Below are 20,113 nucleotides of genomic sequence, written 5' to 3'. Positions count from 1 at the left end.
TAATCCTTAACATGGCATACAAGGCCTTCCCAAAAAGGCAGCCTGGCCTAGTGGTTATGAGAATGAGTCGTAGAACCAGGACTGCTTGGGTTTGAAGACAGGTTCTGCTCCTATTAGCTGTGTGGCCTTAACTAAATATTTACAACAGCCTACAAAACGGGTAGCTTTTATTAATATTATATGGGTTCTCCTTTACTTCCTGTACTTACTTTCTGACTGCTTTGCAGTTACCCAAGGGCATTTTGCAGTTTTGTTTCTCTGTTTTTTACCTGCTGGATCTTTCAGGGGATGAATGTGTGTTTTTCAGAACTGATGAGGACCTTCCAATCATACAATTTCCTGACAGACACAGCGTGCTCTCTCCCTGATCTTTTCTAAACTCCATTCTACTCCACTCCTGCCTTTGGCATAATATCCCCAATCCTCTCACTGATGGGGTTTCTTGACCTGGACTCACCCAGACTGTCTGGGAACAACAACAAGGCACCTCAAGTCCAGCTTTCTTTCATGGGGCAACATGGAAAAGGCAAATAGATAGCTTTGAATTTAGCTATATGGCTGTCACACCAGGACACTGGGGTAGAAGGAGACAGGATGTGAAGGATGAAAGTATCATTCAGGGCCACAAAGGGAATGGATAGAGGAACCAAAGAAGGCACCAATCTCGATAGCATAAAGTGGAGCCCAATAAAGACTATTCCAATTTTTGTAAAGATTTTAGTTTATTTGACAGAGCGGGAAAGAGCACAAGCAGGGGGAGGGGCAGAGGGAGAAGCAGACTCCCCGCTATGCAGGGAGCCTGATGCAGGACTCGATCCCAGGACCCCGGGATCATGACCTGAGCCAAAGGCAGATGCCTAACTGACTGAGCCACCCAGGTGTCCCTATTCCAATTTTCTTTTAATGTTCCATATTTTAAATCTAGTCAGTAATGTTCAATTCAGCTTAACATCCAGAAATTGTTCAAAATAGAATTTTACATTTTCAACTTAAAAACAAACTTTTATGACCTAATTAAGGCATAATGATCTACTTGATCATGTATTGTGAAGGTGATGATAAGTGTTAAATAAGGCTTTTGATTGGCATTAACTCTGTGGGGTGTTTATTTAAGGTGACCATACACTTTGGTGGGTTTGGGTAAATACTGGTTCTTGCTACATGATGAGAACTGACGAGGGATAACACCATAATGGAGACAAAACGAGTCTGAAAGATTCAGGCTCACGTAACACAGTTGGTCCTTCTGCATCAGAAACTTTTCTTCTTTGGACTTGCATAATCATCTGGTTTGCATTTGATGTATTTCATCATCACTGTGTGAGGTGTTGCCCTCACTGTGTATGCGCTACTTGTATTTTTAAATGTTATGTCAAGGGATTGTTTGGACACTACGGGTCATAGGAGAGTGCGTTGACCTCTGTACGTCCACATTGCAAGGTAGACTCATTACCTTTACAGATGTAATGACACCTCAAAGTATCAAGAGGTGTGCAGTCTATATAAGTGATAAGAGCAAGACTCTGTCATCCACTGTATGTACAACAGAGTACAATGCTTAGTCTTGGGTGGGTTAAAAGAAAGATAAGAGAATGAATTACAGTTTTGTTCAAGTGTTAGAATAAAGCTACTACCTCATACACCTAATGGCAGTGACTAATTACAGCAAAGTACTTTTTGCAAAGTCTACCTGAATAAAGGTTAACTATAGCAAACCTATGACTCTTCTACGTAATTGGTAAATTATTTTTATCTTTTGTGTTTAGAAATCAGTAGATGGTTTTCATTTTCTGTAGTAGCAACTGAATGACTAGCTTCATGCTTTCTCCTATTCTGAAACTATTTTTTCTAGCACTTACCTTAAAAGCAACTCTGGATCTAGCAAGCTAAAAAAAGTCAGAGATCTTAAAAAAAATTGTGATAAAGTGTTTTATTTTCCCCAAATTAAGCAATACCTGGTGTGATTTAAAGCTGACTCTGTAATTTTCAGCCCCCATATTAAAAATCAGTTAGAGGGGTCCCTGGGGGCTCAGTTGGTTAAGTGTCTGTCTTTGGCTTAGGTCACGATCCCAGGACCCTGGGATCGAGCCCCGCATCAGGCTCTCTGCTAGGCAGGGTAGTCTGCTTCTCCCTCTCCCTCTGCCCCTGCTTGTGTTCTCTCTCTCATTCACTCTCTCTCTCAAATAAATAAATAAAATCTTTAAAAAAATAAAAAAAAACAAAGATAAAAACCATTTAGAATGGTGAGAGATATATGAGAACATAAGTGAGAAAATCTTGTGTCACATCTGCATTATTTACAAGGCTGCAGGAAAGTTTGTTTTGAATAAAGTGTAATTGTTAAAGAACAACTTTAACAATAAAAGTTGTTATTACTCTCTTTTTGGCTGATAAAATGAAATCTTGGTAATTAATGTTTACAATTTGAAAATTATTCCTGATAATAAAATAAGAAAAAGAACCAAGTGGCATTTTTTGGTATACTTACTGAATGACAGATAACTACAAATATTTAGATAAAGAACATGAAGTAATTGGTAAAATATATAAAATGCCCAGTCTCTGGAACCAGAGCGTTAGGTTCAAATTTAAATACTGACACTTAATCTAGTCATGGGACTTTGATTGAGTTGCCTCACCTTTCTTTGCCAATTTCTCTGTCTATGAAAGGTGGGTCATAATAGTACCTACCTTACAGGGTGTTATGTGGGGGGCTGGAGGGGGAGTCCCCAAGACCACCTTCAGGCTTGATGATTTGCTAGAACTCCCGGGATTCAGAAAAGCCATTACACTCCTAGTCATGATTTATTACAGTGAAAGGAAACAGATTATGATTAGCAAAAGGGAGGCAAAGTCCCTCTGCCAACTTCCAGGTGCTCCTTCCCAGGGGAATCCCATGGGGATGAGCTTCATTCTCCCAGAAACAATGTGTGACAATTTGTGTGAAGTGTGGTCCGCCAGGGAAGAAGCTCAGCCGAACTTTGGTCTCTTGAGTTTTAATGGGGGGGGTGGGGGAGGTCAGTCACTAAGCATGCAGCACCGGATGATTAACCTCAGCTACTCAGGCTTTAGCCTCCCCCCGTCCCCAAGCAAAAACAGGTGTTCACCATAAATGGATCTGGTCAAACTGAAAGAGCATAGGCCAAGGCCCAGGCTACGAAAACTCTCTTATCAGGCAGACTATTTCAAGAGCTCAGAGGTTATTTTCCAGAACTGGCCAAAGGCCAGTCTTGAAGACAAGCCTTTCACTGGAATGTGCAGGGTTAACCCTTGTCTAACCAGTGGTGATGAGTTAGTCCCCGTAGAGGAATATAAACAAGAAATAGCTATGTCCCATGATTTTGTGATGGTAAGCCCTCAAGTTTGGAATGATGGGCATTACGAACCTATGAAATATTTTAGCTAGGTCTGAATTTGTAAGAGAAGTTCCCACTGAAACACCACATTCTAACATTTTGTTCTTTGTGCTTTACAGAGCTCTGAAGTCAGCAAAGCAATAATCGAAGAGCAGAGCTATTTGAGGACTACAACAGTAAAGCAGGTACAAGAATGATTCTCAGTACTTAACACATAATACTCATTTAGATTGATGAATAATTCAATCTTATAGTCCTTATTATTAAAAAAATATTTTACAAAAATGCTAATTCGGTGTCTTAGAATATGTGTGACTATATATTATAGATGGCTGACCATATCCTAAAGAGGAATTGATTTCCATGTATACACTAAATTAATTTTGAGTTTCAGGTAGGCCAGGCCTAGATAGAAATGTGAAGGAATTAAATAATAATAATAATAATATTTTTTATTAAATCAACATATATTCATTAAAGGCCTATAATATGGCAAATACTCATCTGTGAGGTAATTGGTGATTTTATAGAACTGAACAAAACAGGATGGCCCACTGCTGCCCTTAAGGGGCTTACAGTCTTGTGGAGGTGACATGAAATAAATAAGCAGATATCAACATATGAAAAAAAAAACTGTGATAAGTGCAATGAAGAGACATAGCAGTTTGTGGGAGAAAGTATTGGGAGACAAGGAAGGAATCTATTGTGGACTGGCTAAACAGAGGGTATTTCTCTGGAAAGTAACATTTAAACTAAGAGTTAAAATATGAGTCAAAGAGTCCCAGGAAGATGGAATAGCAGTGAATAAAAAAAATAATTGATAAAAGGATAATAAAGTGGCTATAGCAAAGTCACAAATGTAGAGAAAGATATAAGATGAAGCTGGGTTGATAATTGGATGAAAAAGAATATGGGAACTGGCCCTGTCCCATGGGGCCTTACTGGCCATGGTAAGGGGCCTTTGGACAAGGTCTGCTGGGCTACTTTCTGCACTTGGCATTTCTGTGAATTGTCACTTAGTCTTCTCTCCTGACCCCCCTGAGTAGAGATGCTTTCAGATCTACCACCTGACCCTACCTTCCTGCATCTGCCAAAGCACTGTGGAAATGTCTTAGGATTGTACAAAGAGATTCTCAATGTGTTCACGCTTTTGAATACTAGTTCCATGACATGTACCGCATAAAAATGGTTTTGGGTCAAGAAATTTTGAAATTTTCTGAATACTGTAACACTTGCAGGAGCTTTAATATTAGAGGTTTTGAGAACCTATAATAAATAGTAAATAACCAAACATATATGTTTATATCTATATGTATGTGTGTGTGTACCTTTATTTAACCTGGTATTTCCCAAAGCTATTTTTCAGGATTACATTAGAAAATGTTTCCAAAGTTTCCTTCTTGGAAATATGTATTTTAAGAGTTTCCTTATAGTTCTGAGGCTGGTCTGCTTTTAGGTAATTTGACCTATTCAGTGGCTATGCACATTAAATGATGTTAGATAATTTAGTAATTTACTAGAATCTAGGTAATTCAAGCTAGAAAAAAAATCTGTTTGCTTCAGTGGTTTAGCTTTTTCAGGCAGAAGATTTTTCTTGACCTGAATTATATGGTTAATTGCTTCAAATCCTGATTATACTTTTCATGTGAAAATAATATGGAGTAAAGGCTTACTAAATAATTCTCATTATCAGTATTGGTAATATTTGTTCTCTTAAATCAGGCAAAGGAAAACCATAAAAAAAAGGTTTGCATCTCAGCTGCTCTGAACCTTATTCCTTTCCATTGAAATTATCTTATTCTCCTTGATTTGTACAATTCTCATAATTTAAAAAAGTCTTAAAATGAGGAAAATGACTTGGGGTAGTGCCTACTTTAGCACTTAAGAATGATTTGATTTTGTATAAAATGTGGAGATTTTGTATTTATAGCAATAAAATTTCAAGAGCCAGAATATTAGTGTTAACTTACACTTATTCCAAAAGAGAGGTGCTGAGAAGCATCTGTGTTGGAAAGGGCATTGACTTTTTTATATCAATTCAGCATTTCTCAATTCAGTTAACTATTCTAAGACAATAAGAAAAACACATGAAGAATTCCCTGGGATTTCATAACTTAGAAACAAAAAGCCTTGTTTCATCCCCAGAAAGACAAGAGACAGCTGTCCTTTAATTACTACTCTTGCCATTTGCTTTCTACTAGAGATGTCTCAAATTTGGAATCTAATTAGAAATCTTAATTGAAATGGCAGGGGAAAAAAAGAAAAAGAAAAGAAAGAAAAAGATCTACATAAAAACATGAAAGTACGGGTAAAAATAGAAATTGATAATATCTTAGCTAGATTGAATGAGTCGGCCTCTGGGGAACATGTTATCTGGCATGAAACTGAACTTGCTGTTTTTTCTTTCAGGAAGAATTTTCTCGACCAGATGACTAGTCTTCTAATCTTTATCAATTGTAATTTCTAGGGACTATATTTTGCTCAGGGTAGAGACAATGGTTTTAATGTGTTGAGGCCTGAGTTGAATCGCTGTTCCCTAACTTATTCCCTGTCTGACCTTGCACACATTTTCTAAACATATGCAATCTCAGTTTACCCATCTCTAAAATGGAACTTTAAATCCCATGCAACATGGTTTCTGTCTTCCTTGTCTTTTGACTTACACACTGACTGATATATAGTAGCAGATCTAGATCTATCAGGTTCTAGAAAGGAAGGAAAGAAGAGAAAGAAGTAACAGGGAACAAAACTAAATTTGAGAATACATAAAATAATATCTAGCACAGAAGAGTGCAAATACAAAACATTCAGAAAGTGTTTGTTGATTCTGTACCCTGGAGGCAAACACTCAAAACCAGATTCATTAATCCCTTTACTCAAACTTCTTTTTTTTCTTGTAGATATATTGGATTCTGGTCTGCAGATTGTAAACCCCACTTTAAAAGCATAGTGACATATTATTTCTGAATTACAGCACTTTGCATGCTGTTAGGCATGATAGTTGCTCAATTAATATTTGCTTAATTGAGTGAAACGGTGAATTAACAGTGCCGGAAAGAGGATAAGCCACATTGTCCTATTTCCATTACGGTGTTTGTAAACACCGTATCTAACATCCTAAGCAAAAGCGGTTGTCCTCTCTGTGAATGATTTCAGTGATAATGCACCCACTTCCTGCTGCTTCTCCATGCACTCTGCTCCCATCAGATTAGCCAATTTCCTGTTGCTTATGCATAGTCTGCATTTGTAGCTTTTTGTCTTTGCCTTCATTACCTTTATTTTCAATATTTTCTTTTTTGTCTTTCATTCTTGCTTTCTTCTTTTTCCCTCCCTTTTATCTATCCCCACATTTTTGATGTACAAATCTCTCAAAGTCCAATTAAATATCATCTCTGTGAAGCAGTCCCAGGTATGTCCTGAGATAACTATCTTAGCCCCCCTTTTGTTTGTTTGATTGTTTGTTTGTTTGTTTTCAGGCACTGTCCCTTATTCCCCATCTGTGGAAAGTAACTCTGACACAGAGCCAGTGAAAGCTCAGCTGCCTATGTTAATGGCTCTTTTCTTCTATTCTCTACTCCATCCTGTTTCCTTTTACCAAAAAACTCACCAAAGGGGTGAACTTCTGGCAGAGTTTACTGCTTGCTTCCACACTGGTATTCTGGGCCACTGGTGAGATGAATTTAGGCCATGAGTACCAGGCTGCAGTCACATCAGCTGTCTGAGTTTGGTTAGATTTCTGAATGTGTCCTTAGTTCTGGCTGCCATGTCCTCAGAGTCTGGAGTCTGGCTCAACACCCAGGGTTCTAGGTGCCCTGATTCCCAGGACACCTGTCTGTGTCCTGTTCCCGCCAGCCTCACCTTACTTTGGGTAGCCCTTCCTCATTTATGATTTGGACACACACATGAGACTGAGTACTGCCCCTCCACAAAAACCCATTCTACTGCTTCTCCATCCCTCACCCCAAACTCAAGGGAGCCCCTATTTATTGATGCCCATTCAGATCAAACTTGAGTTTATCAATTAATTCTTGGTAATTGGACTCTTGGTCCCTATAAATCAATACTTTATTCCCAGTTCCTTCTTCTTACTCTTTGCAGAACAGATTCTTTTTGCTTCCTTTCATGGTTCTTCATTCCTCTTGATTGAATTCACATTTATTATTATTATGGTGTTCCACTTGAACCTCTCATAGTCCATTTTCCACTTTTCTAGCCATGTGAGTAATAGTAAATATTAATACTAATAATTCTAGTAATATTTATTGACCACTTGCTATATCTTCTAATCTCTTTTTGTTTGTTTTATATTTACTATTTAAAAATCTACACAGTAAAATTCATGCTTTCTGGTGTACAGTTCTAGACTTTTTGACAAACGTCAATAGTCATGTACTCACCACCACAATTAAGGTACAGAACACTTACCCCAAAATCTTCTGTCTTCTACCCCCTTATGGTCAACTTCTCCTGCCCACCTCCAACCATTAGAAATCACTGATCTGTATTCTGTTTCCATAATTTACATTTTCCAGAATGCCATGTAAATTGAATTATACACTATGTAGCCCTTTGAATCTGGTTTCTTTCACTTACTGTAATATGCCTAAGATTCATCTAAGTTTTGTGGGTATCAATGATGCATTGCTTTTTATTACTGAGTAGTATTCCATCTTATGGACATACTTTAAGGTGATTATAAATTCATCATTTGAAGAAATTTTGAGTGATTTTGAATTTTTAGTTAAAAAAACATTACAAACAAGTTTTGTGTGACCATAAATTCTATTTCTTTTGGGGGAAATAAACAGGAACAAGACTGCTGGGTGATTTGGTAGGTGTATGTTTAACTTTAAAAGAAACTGACAGATTTTTTTCTTAAGTAGGGATAACTATTTTACCTTCCTATGATCAATGTACAAGAATTCCAATTGGTTCACATCCTTGTCAAAGATTGGCTTGCCAATTTAAAAAATATTAATTATAGCCATTCTAATAGGTATATAGTAATAGCTCATTGTGATTTTAATTTTTTTTTCCTAAAGATCTAATGGTCTAAAGATCAGTTAGGGAGAACTGATATCTTAATAATAATAAATCTTTCCATTCATGAGCATTCTATATATATTCATTTAATAAATAGATAAATAATATATAAATACTTCATTTTATTTTATATTTTATCATTGTTTTATACATCATAACATTACAGATCCTATACATATTTTGTTTGATTTATTCCAAAAATTTGTATGTTTTTGATACTACAATAAATGGTATTTTTTTTTATTTTTTTTTCCATTTTCATTGCTAGTTTATAGATAGTTGAGTTTTGTATATTGACTTTATATTGTGCAACTTTGATAAACTTATTATTTCTAGCTTTTTTGTAGATATTTTTGGCTATTTTCTACATAGACGCTAATGTCTGCAAATAGAGACAGCATTATTCATTTCAATCTGTATGTCTTTTAATTCTTTTCCTTGACTTATTGCATTAGTTAAGATCAGCAGTATGAAATTGAAGAGGCAAGAAAACAGTGGAAGTATTAAAAAAAAAAAAAGTGGAAGTCTTACCTTATTCCTGATCTTAGCGGCAAAGTGTTGAGTCTTTTATAATGCAGTTATATTGATAGCTGTAGGATTTTTGTAGATGCCCATTATTGTGTTAAAGTACTTTCCTTCTATTCCTAAATTGCTGAGAGTTTTTTATTTCATGGATGAGAGTTTTATTTTATGCATGTTGAATTTCCTCAAATACTTTTTTCTGCATCTTTGGGATGATCAGATGTTTTTCTTTTTTAGTTTTTTTGATATCGTGAATTGCATTAATAGAATTTTGAATGTTAAAATAGTTTTGCATTCCTGGAAAAAACCCTCTGTATGCTGGTTTGTCCTGGAATAAACCCTTTTTATATACTATTGATTATATTTGTTATAGCTAAGATTTTGTTGATAATTTTTCATGTAAGTTTATGAGATATTGGTCCATATTTTTCTTTTCCTATAGCATCTTTACTTTTGTATCAAGATAATGCTGACCTCATTAAATGAGTTGGGAAGTATGCCCCATTTTCTGTTTTCTCAAAGAGTTTGAGATTAGATTTGAGAGCTTGAGTGTAGATTTATTAGTATTCTTCAAATCTTTAGTACAGTTCACCAGGAAAGCCATAAAACCTGGCGTTTTATTTGTAGTATTTAAATATGAATTCACTGGGGCGCCTGGGTGGCTCAGTCTTTAAGGGTCTGCCTTTGGGCTCAGGTCATGATCCCAGGGTCCTGGGATAGAGCCCTGCATCCGGCTCCCTGCTCAGCGGGAGGCCTGCTTCTCCCCCTCCCACTCCCCCTGCTGTGTTCCCTCTCTCGCTGTGTCTCTCTCTGTCAAACGAATAAATAAAATCTTTTTAAAAATAATATGAATTCAACTTCTGTAATAGGTGCAGGACTATTCAGGTTATCTCTTTTTGGGTGAAATTTGGTAATTTTTATTCAAGAAATTGTTCAATTTCATCTGTTACCTTTTTTAATCTTCACATTCTTCAGAATAGTTCTTTATTATTATTTTAAGGTCAGTGGTCTAAATGATGTTCTCTCTTCCATTCCAATATTGTAATTTATAGCTCCTTTTTATGTTGGTCAATCTGGCTAGAGTTTATCAATTATTTATCTTTTCAAAGAAGCAGCTTTGGTTTCATTGATTTTCTCAATTGTTTTAATTTTCAATCACATTGATTTCTGCTTTTGTTTTTATTATTCTCTTCCTTCTCCTTGCTTTGAGTTTAATGTACCCTTTCTAGTTTCCTAAAATGACACTTTAGATCATAGATTTAAGACTTTTCTAATATTAACATTCTAAATTTCTGTCAGTATCACTTCAGTTGCATCCCATAAATGTTGATGACTTGTATTTTCACAATTCCAATTATCTTCTAATTACTTCTGTGACTTTCTCTTTGGCCCAGTGGTTTTACAGAAGTGTGTTGCCTAATTCTCAAACATTTGAGTTTTCCAGATATCTTTTTCTTATTGGATTTTAGTCTAATACCATTGTGTTCTGAACACATACTTATATGATTTCAATTTAAAAAAAATTGTCCCAGTTTTAGGGCCCATGCCAAGAAATGGGGACTGCCTTCAGGTCAAAAGCACAAGGAAAATGGGGAAAATGAAAAATTCACCCTCATGTGGTTTGCTTCTCCATGTTTTAGCTCCTTTTCACAATTTTCCTGCTTTTCTTTATTTTTTAAAATCCTCAGGTCGCTTGCTTTTTGTGTTTACTTCTAATCAGTGGAGATAGAGTGTTTTGTTGCATTGGTCAGTCTTTGCTAGAAATGGAATGCCTAAAACCTTTGCATACATTAATTTATTTAATTATCTCTATAATTAATTAGGTAGGTATTACCATTTTACCAATTTATATTGAGAAAACTAAGGGATAGTATGGTTAAGGAGATTGCCCAAGGTCCCAAAGTAAGTGGCAGAGCCTCAGCATTTTGGATCCATAATAGGTTATTTTTTCCTTTCCTTTTTTTTTTTTTTTTTTGGTTTAAGATTTATTTATTTATTTATTTTAGAGAGAGAGAGAGTGTGTGTGTGTGTGTGTGTGTCTGTGAGCAGGGGGAGGGGCAGAGGAGAGAGAAAGAGAGAGAGAATCCAAGCAGACTCCCCACTGAGCCCAGAGCCCAACACAGGGCTCTATCCCAGGACCCTGAGAGCATCACTTAAGCTCCGAAATTAAGAGTCGGATGTTCAACCGACTGAGCCACCTAGGTGCCCCCAAAATAAGTTTTTTAACCACAGTGCTGTACAACCTCTCTCATGAGGGATTCAGATGTGCATACCAGACTAACATAGAGTTAAATTATAAAAGAAAGACCACGGAACAATAACAAGAAATAATCAAACAAAAACACATTTATTAACTTTTCAGACAAAGGATAAAGGGTGAGGAAATTCTCAGAGTACTTTACGAAAGGGAAAAGAGCCAGGAAATGTAAAGTGCTATAATGTGTATGGGGTGGGGAGGGTGGGGAAGTGTGGAAATGGGGCAGGGGGTTAGAAGCAGAAGGGAGAAAAAGGTATGGAGGTGGGTGTTATGCTGGTTACTCTCTTTGAAGGATTGAAACTAGTACTTTGTCAAGGACAGTATATAAAAGGAAACTCTTCTATTTACACACTGTATTCCATATAGAAGATGCTCAATAAATGCATATCATATGAATTCATGATTATGGTATTTCCTTTCCTTATTTCTAACACATGAGATCAAAGCAATCCTAGAAGTTGTAGGGCTTCGGCCTGAGATTGAGAAGACGGGAGAGGTAGGAGGAAAGTCTGTACATGTTTTATTCAGTATCTGGGCATAAATTAATGACATATTTTCACATAAAATTTGAGCTTGAATATCATATTGTCTCAGTGTCAATCCTTAATATCCTCTAGCTGATCACAAAAGATTAACCCACGTTACAAAGGGGACTTGTCAAATCAATCCATGATTTTCTTAAGTTCCATGAGTTGCACCAGAGAAATGTTAGATGAATTTGCAGGTGGAACAATGGCTTGAATCTCACTGCTCTGTCTCATTCTTTTTATAATTTTCTGTTCAATTCAAGTTTAGCAACTGAATTCTCTCTTTTTTTTTCTTTTTTCATTACATATTGTTTGCTCTTACTTTCATTGTAGTGCAGTTTTATTGAGTAAACATTTTAAGGTAGAATGTGTGATTTTGTATATATTGGAGAGTAAGGGGCCTGCTTGCAGTGAAAGACCTGAGACTCATTATCTTTATGCAGTAGGCAGTATGAGTGAGAAAACTTAGTTATACCATATTATGTTCTTTGTAGATAACCTCAGGCACCCTATGAACTTCTCTGGAGAGCTAACGTGAAATTATAAAAACCACAAAATGCATTTATTCTTGTATGTTATAATAAAAAGCAGAAGATAAAATTTTAATTAAATTCATTATCTGTCTTACTTTGAAATTTCAAATTTCAAAAGAAAATAAGCAATTAATCATCAGAAACTATAGATAATTTGGTCAATACTAATTGGAACTTCAAATGTATCATCATAAGGAATTCAGTCAGTTCTGTGAATTAATAACTTCTGATGTCTATATTAGAAATGCCCTGTGGATATATTTAAAGTTTCAGTTTTAGGTTTGCTTGAGCACACGGTGCTTAACTGGACTTGGGTGTTTGTATGCGACCGTGTTCACAAGAATTTGAGACATTTGATGTTGCTGAGGCAGCACTTCCTTGGAGTCCTCTTCTTTAGTACATGTGAAAAAAAGAATCAACCTCCAGCCAAATTAAAATTCTTTCTGTACATCTCTGCTTCTTAAGATAGGCTTGAGATGGGCTGCTAGGAGTCATTATATTTGGAATATACAGTTCGTTGAATAAAAGTATCAGGGTCAAAAAACTGTCATCTTAAGTGCAGACAATAAACTCCTATCCTTTACTTAGTTTTCCAGATCACAGAGGACATTAAAAATACCCAAGCATCTAGTGAACTGCTATAAAACCCTCTTGTATTATTTCTTTAAACCTTTGCTGGGTGATAGCAATTTTTTAAAAGTGTCTTTGGGGCTTAAGATCAGGTTTTACAAGTTTTTGTGAAGTAAGCAAAACCCAATATGTCACATGAAGTATTTATAGAAGAAAAAGTTTCCCTGAGATTTCTGTCTTTTCTGGAATAGCCAATGAAAGTTCCTTTTCTTTGTGTAACAAGTAAGAAGCAACCAAGAGAGTCATGCCCTGAAGAAAAGGGTAAGAATCTCACCTCAGAACAAAAGAACTTCTCCCTAGTCCCAGCATGGCCACTAACCAGCTGGGCTCATGGAGCTCTCCTACCTCATCTCTAGGCCTCAGTGTTCTCATTCCTTAAATGAGACAACCACTGGTTTCTGTAAGTCTCTTCAAAGCTATGTTCTGTTAGAACACTTAATTATAATATTTTAAAGAGTGATGATGGGTAGGCATATTGTAACCAATCTGTTGCAAAGAGATGAATGAAATTAAATCAAGCATGTTTTCATGTCTACACTTTGTAATTCTTCAGGATGATTTCATTGTATGATGGACACAGCAAAATCTAAGAAAGCAGATGGCAGACTAACTACATTCCCAAAGTTGATCCAAGTGCTCCCCCTCAGGACATCAGGTCACTGTTAAAAATCTATGTAAATTATGGTGCAGATCTGATTGGTGCTGAGTTCTCAGGAATGAAGGTGTTTTGTCACAGGGATTGACAGTGCCTCTCTCTTTTACTTTAAATACAGTGGACACCAACATTGTTCTTATCCTAATTTGAAACAAACGAGCAACAACAGACTGATCTTTGATTTTCAGTGAACTAAAGGCGTAGTCCCTTTGCCTGCTGAACTGAGTTCTCGGCATTGCTGCTTTGTGTTCTGTCTTTTGGAACATCAAGATTTTGCTAGTTTCAGTGAGTATTCATTTAATACTCATCCTGACTCAGGACTATTTCTTGACTGAGATTGCAATCTCCAGAAGGGAGCCCCGTGATTCAAAGAAGCAAAAGAAGAAAATATTACCCCTTTATTTAGTAACTAGAATGGTGGATCTGGAGAATTGGATATGTTCAAATCATTAGAGCTTATTTTCAAACTGCAATTATTTAGAATTTTTATTCTTGATTTTTTTCATGGCGTCTTGTCCACTGAAAGTATATTCACATCAGGACCAAGTAAAAGTTATAGAGATGAGTATGTCTCAATGAGACAGAGTGTTATAAATAGAAGTATAAAAATATCTACCATGATACATTGTTTTGTTTTGTTTTGCTTTGTTTTGTTCTTTCCTGGGGATTCTGGAACTTAGGCATTAAATGCTATATTGATATGTTATAGGTTTTCCAGAGATTTCTATTTTTAGGAAAGAAAATAATATAAACAAAATAAATGTCTCCTAGACCTTCCTCCTATCTCTCTACATTTGCCCTAGTATCTTTTTTAAATGATAATAAAAGTTTGAGGATTTTTGTATGATAAAATTAAAAAGTGATGGCAGATAGACTAGAGAGAGGACTCTGGAATTAGAAACTCAAATTTACTTTCTGGTTTACTTTGTAACCTTCAGCTCTTCACCTGTGAAGCTTGAGTTACATCTTAAATCTGTTATAAAGATTAATGTTATGCATATAATGTAATAACACAGAACATGGCACATAATATATACTCAGAAAAGGCACATAAATACTCAGAAAATTGTGGCTGCTGTTGACTAAGATGAATTTCAAAAGCAGTGGTAGAGAGTCTCTGTGAAGTGGATATTAGTAGAACCTCCTTTGATTTGGTATTTACAAGAAAGGAAAGGAAGTGTACCACGCCAGTCAATTGTATTTTATTAAACCCTTTCCCCTCCCCGTTTCCATGTGTCATTGTAGTTTGAACCAATGTGTATTTTAAACCTCCAGTCCAGACATGTTTAGTAAATTGATGGACTCTAGATGATCCTGCTTTTGATGACATTAAGACACTAGTTCTTATTGTGAGCTGCATAATACATGTCCTGGCCAGCCTCCAACACTTTCCAAAGTGTGGCATACAGTGACCTGGCTCTGTTGAGCTAGGTATTTAACAGAGGTGCCTTGGTCTGACCTTGCCAAGAGTCCAGCAGCGGAGCTAAGGCTAGAAAAAGCAAAGATCAAAGGAAGAAAGAGTGAGTACAATCAAGGTTGGGTTAGGGCTGGTCAGTGGAAAAAGTCTAATATAAAGAGACTAACAAATAGGGGAGTCAAAGTGTAGGTGGGTGTCAAGGGCCCCAGGCAGACAATCCAGATTATAAAATTCTGGGTAGAAATGAAAGTAGGTAAGATGTGAGCCAGTGCCTGGAGAGACTGAAGCCCAAGCCAGGATCCATGATAGCTCGTGGCATCAGTCTAGAAAGTACATTAAGTGACATGGGCCTTTAGCCCATATTGGCTCTGTATTTGGTGGAATTCCATATTCACTTCTCCCAGTTTATGAGCCTGGATTCTAGGTAGTCTTCTGTGCCTTAAAATGATGCTTCTCATGCTTGAATATAGATGGAAATCCTCTATGTCATAATGCAATTTCTAATTTAGCAGATCTGGGATCTGGCTCAAGTTTCCGCATTGCTAACAGACTTCCAGGTGATGCACACTGCTGGTCTAGGGACCACGTTTTGAGCGGCAAAACCTTAAAAGACTGTTGCTGTTCAGTCTTGCTCAAGTCAGTGCTGCTTCCTTGTGGTAAAGATGAGGAGAATATTGCTGACTAACTCAACACTTAGCCCCAGAAGCTAGACTTTTGATCAGTCTGGAGCCCTGACAACTCTCATCTTTATTCTCCTTGTGACAAAGCAGGCTCACAGTGAATTTAATATTGATAGTAAAGCCATACAGACAATTTGGAGAATTCAATTGTCTCCTGACACAGTTGGTTTTCCCAGGCAGAAATGTTGGCCCTGAATGCTAATTCATTGCTCTGACAGCAGTTATCTTTGGCCCGGTTAGGGGCTTCATGAGTTAGGAAGGAAGGCCTTGACCTTAAATACATGAGTGATTTTTTTTTTCAGGTAAAATATTAAATTTGCCCATTTATGCCATTTTTCCTCGAAAGGACCCTTTTCCCTGAAACCATTTTTTAATTCTTCTATTCCTTTCAAATAATATAAATTAGAATAAATCCCTGTTACTGAGAATAGGAGTCTGGTTGCAGAACTTTGAATATCATTATCTTACAGTGATGGTAGCCTTCAAAGTACCCTGACATTTCCCATGAGGAAAAAGAATCTGAGTAGGCAGAGGTAAATCACCATCTGGATCATATTCCTGGTTTTACCTCTTCTGACATAGCATTTGGCTGACCCTTACAAGCCCTGCCCATCTATACTCCATCTTGTAAATTTCAGGTGTGTAGAGGGTTTTAAAGTGATTTGGCATTGTGAATTATATCTGGTTTATCAGAATGTCCTGGTTTCAGAAGTTTTGGGACACTGACATGAAGTGAACAAGTGTAGTGGGTTAGTTACCGAAAGGCTATACCATCACCATAATAGAGACTTGCTATTCTGTTTATTTTTGAAATGGATAGAAGTAATCATTTATTCAACATTTTATATCAAAGCACTGTTTGGAAACATAAACAAAAGCCACAGGTACATAGTGTCAGGAAGCCTCCAACACTGCCTGCCTGGACTGCAGCCTGAACAGGCTAGGGAACATCTTTAACCAGAGGAATGCTTAGAACCTGACTACAGCCCATCCTATGACGCTTTACATCCTGGGATGCCACCTAGACCACAAGCACCCCCTGCCCTGTACCCTTGCCCCTTGTGTCATCCTCATTTTGCTATGGGCTTAGTTAGCCATGACTCAATCTTCCCCCGATCTTCTCACTTTTAAAATGTTACAAAACATCCTTGGGGTCTTCTGTTCCTATGGAAAAAAGTTTCTTTCACCTTCTACCTCTTCAGAAAATGTTTCCTTAGTTTCTTTGTCTTAATGGAAACCTGGCTTTCTGGGGTTTTCTGCTTCCCTGCTGCCTACTCTAATATAGACTGACCATATACTACGGAGACTGGAGGCTGGACTACAATCTTCCTAGTAGTCACAAGAGGCCCTTTAAGCTGTTAGGACCTCATTTAAGATTGCTGATGTCTGGCTGTACCACACTATTTACTGTGTGCATTGGCCAAATTCCTGCTTTCTTCAGACTCTTCTACTAGACACAGTCTTCCCCTGGTTCCCAGTCCTGTCTGCTAGGGAGATTTCAATTTCCGTGGAAATAACCCATTGAACACTCATGATGCACAGTTTCTTTTTCTTACTAGTGCTAGTGACCAACAGTACCACACAATTTCAGCCACTCATTTATGCCCGTGTCAGTCCTCTGGATTTCTCATCACTTGGAACTGAATTATTCTCTCATCTTCCAGTATGTTACATCTTTCCCCTTTAATGACTTCCCACTCCAATCTAAAAGCTGTTTGGTCATATTTGTATTATTACATTCTTGGTTCCACTCTTCTCTCATGCATCAGCAGGCCAAACCCCTACACTGTCAACTAAACTATCCTTCTCCACGAGACTGCTGAGCACTGTTGGAGAAAGCCACACAGATAGTCAGGCTGAGACCTCTACAAATCTGTCGTCTTCAGTTCCTGCTGAACCCATACATCTGCCTCCCCCTGTTCCCTCACCTGGTACTCTTGAAGACCAATCCAAACTCCACCTTTCTTCTCCAAGCTCCTACCTAACTCCCTTCCCATTTCCTCTCAACACACAACTTTGCCTTTTTAGTTAATTAAATTTGTGAGTATTAAGGACATACCAAAGGTATGAAGAAAAATAGAGAAGACATTCTGTATCTATTACTCAGTTTAATAAACAAAACTTTCCCAATACAGTTGAAGTTTCTTCTGTTCCCCTTCCAGATCACATCCCTCACACTCATCCTACCAAACATCATAACGATTCTGATGTTAGTGTTTATCACACATTTCTTTGTTACTGCACTTCATGTGTGTGTACCCCTACATAATATAGAACTAGAGTACTATTTTACATGTTTTAAAATTTTCTAGAAGTACCATCATATCCCTCTGTCTTCCTGCCTCTCCTCATTTTTCTCTATTCTTTATACTTTATGAAGTTAATCAATGTTGATATATGAAATGAAGATCCATTTTTTATAAAACGAATAAGCCACAATATATTTGTCCATTTTCTTATTGATGGACATTTAGCCTGTTTCAATATTTTTTAATTGAAGTTGATTTATTATGAAAATTCCTGTGTCTCCTGGTATGCATTTTCAAGAACTTTTCGAGAATATAACCTTAGAAGTAGAATTGCTTTTCAGCTTAGATCATTGATTTGAAGAACTTCTTTTCTAATATAAGCATTTAATACTATAAATCTCCCTTTAAGCACATTTTTATTTGTAGCATAGTGACTTATTCTTATTTAAATGTACATACACACACACATTTTTATTTTAGTTTGTTAGGGTTTATTTTACAACCTAGGATATAATCCTAGTAAATATTCCATGTGTACTTTGAAACAAAATGGATATCCTGTTGTTGTTGAATGAATTGTGTAATAACTGTCATTAGGTCAAGTTGTTGGTAGTGTTATTTAAGTATTCTATATCCTCACTGATTTTTTTGTCTACTTGTTCAGTCCATTGCAGAGAGAGGAATATTGATGTCCCTAAGTATATCATTGTGGATTTATCTATTTCTCCTTTCAATCCTTTAAGTTTTTGCTTCATGTACTATGAAGTTCTGTTAGGCGCATTTACCTTTAGGATTTTTACATCTTCTTGGTGAATAACCATGTTATCATTATATAATGCTGATATTCTCTACATGAAATCTATTTTATTTGATATTACTATAGTCACTGCAATTTTTTTTATTAATGTTTCCATGATATAACTTTTTCAATCCTTTTACTTTTAACCTATCTATGTCGTTATATTTAATTATAAATATGAAGCAATAATCAGGTCTTTTTTATCCAAGCTGATAATCTTCTCTGTCTTTTAATTGGGGCGTGTATGTGTGTGTGTGTGTGTAGCTTGCATTTAATGTGATTATTGCCATGGTTTGATTAAAAACAAACATTTTACTATGTATCTTCTTTCTATTCCATCTGTTTTTGTTCTTTTCCTCTGCTTTTAAATTTATTTTGTGTTTTTTGTTATTCCATTTTACCTCCACTATTGGCTTATTATTTATACTTATTTTTTAATGTTATTAGTAATCACCCCCAAAATTACCATAAATGTTTTAATTAATTTGTCTACCTTCAGATATTTCAGTGATATAATTGTATACTATACTTTTAGTGTAAGAACTATACAACTCCCCATTCATCCCTATCATTCTTTCTTGCTGTTGACGTTATATGTTTTCTTTTTCTATATGCCCTAAGCATATAATACATCGCTACTATTTTTGTTTTAGGCCAGTGTTTAGCAAACTAGACAGCAGGGCAAATCCTGAATATGAATTACTTTTACAAATGAAATATTGTAACACAACCATGCCTCTTTGTTTATGTATTGTCAGTGGTTGCTTTTACACTACCATAGCGGAGTTGAATGGTTGTGACAGAAACTGTACAGTCAAAAAACCTAAAATATTTACTATCTGTCTTTCACAGAAGTGTGCCAACCTCTGCATTAGGCAGTTATCTTTTATAGTCACTACAGGTGAGAAAAGATGAAATTAACATCTACTTTCATTTATACCATTTATAGCACTCTCCATTTTTTTTTGTAGACCCAAGTATCTCTCTGTTATGTCATGCATGAAGAGCTTCCTTTAGTATTTCTTGCAGTGCAGGTCTGATGATAATGAATTTGTCAGTTTTTATTTGTCTGGATAAAAGTCTTTATCTCTCTTAATTTTTACAAGTTATTTCTACTTTGTATAAAATTCTGGGTGATGTATTTCTTGTTTCAGAACTTTCAAGATGTCACTTATATACTAACAAGAAATCCAAAATATTTTCTTATTTTTGTTACTCTATATTTAATTTGCCTTTTTTTTTTTGCTTTGGTTGCTTTAAAATTTTCTCTTTATTTTCATTTTTCAGTAGCTTGAATATGATATACCTAGAATTTTTTGGTTTGTTTGATTTGCTTATTTGTTTATTGGGGTATATGGGTCTCATTACTGTGGTATTTTCTGAACTTCTTCGATTGGTGTCTTGATACTTAATATTTTTGGAAAATCTTAGGCCATAATCTCTTC

At 36.2% G+C, this 20,113-nt stretch overlaps 1 protein-coding gene across 3 annotated transcripts in view; it reads left to right on the top strand.

The window, feature by feature from the left end:
- Window positions 1-20,113, top strand: part of INPP4B (inositol polyphosphate-4-phosphatase type II B) — an 808,823-nt gene that overhangs the window by 385,224 nt on the left and 403,486 nt on the right. For all 3 annotated transcript variants that reach the window (XM_027599074.1, XM_027599075.2, XM_027599073.2), the window contains one exon: window positions 3,476-3,541. The gene's annotated coding sequence lies outside the window, so the exon portion shown is untranslated. The remainder of the gene's footprint in view (window positions 1-3,475; window positions 3,542-20,113) is intronic.

Source organism: Zalophus californianus, chromosome 2 (assembly GCF_009762305.2).
Source record: "Zalophus californianus isolate mZalCal1 chromosome 2, mZalCal1.pri.v2, whole genome shotgun sequence".
NCBI classification, from domain to species: Eukaryota; Metazoa; Chordata; class Mammalia; order Carnivora; family Otariidae; genus Zalophus; species Zalophus californianus.
This window is presented reverse-complemented; position numbering and strand designations above follow the sequence as displayed.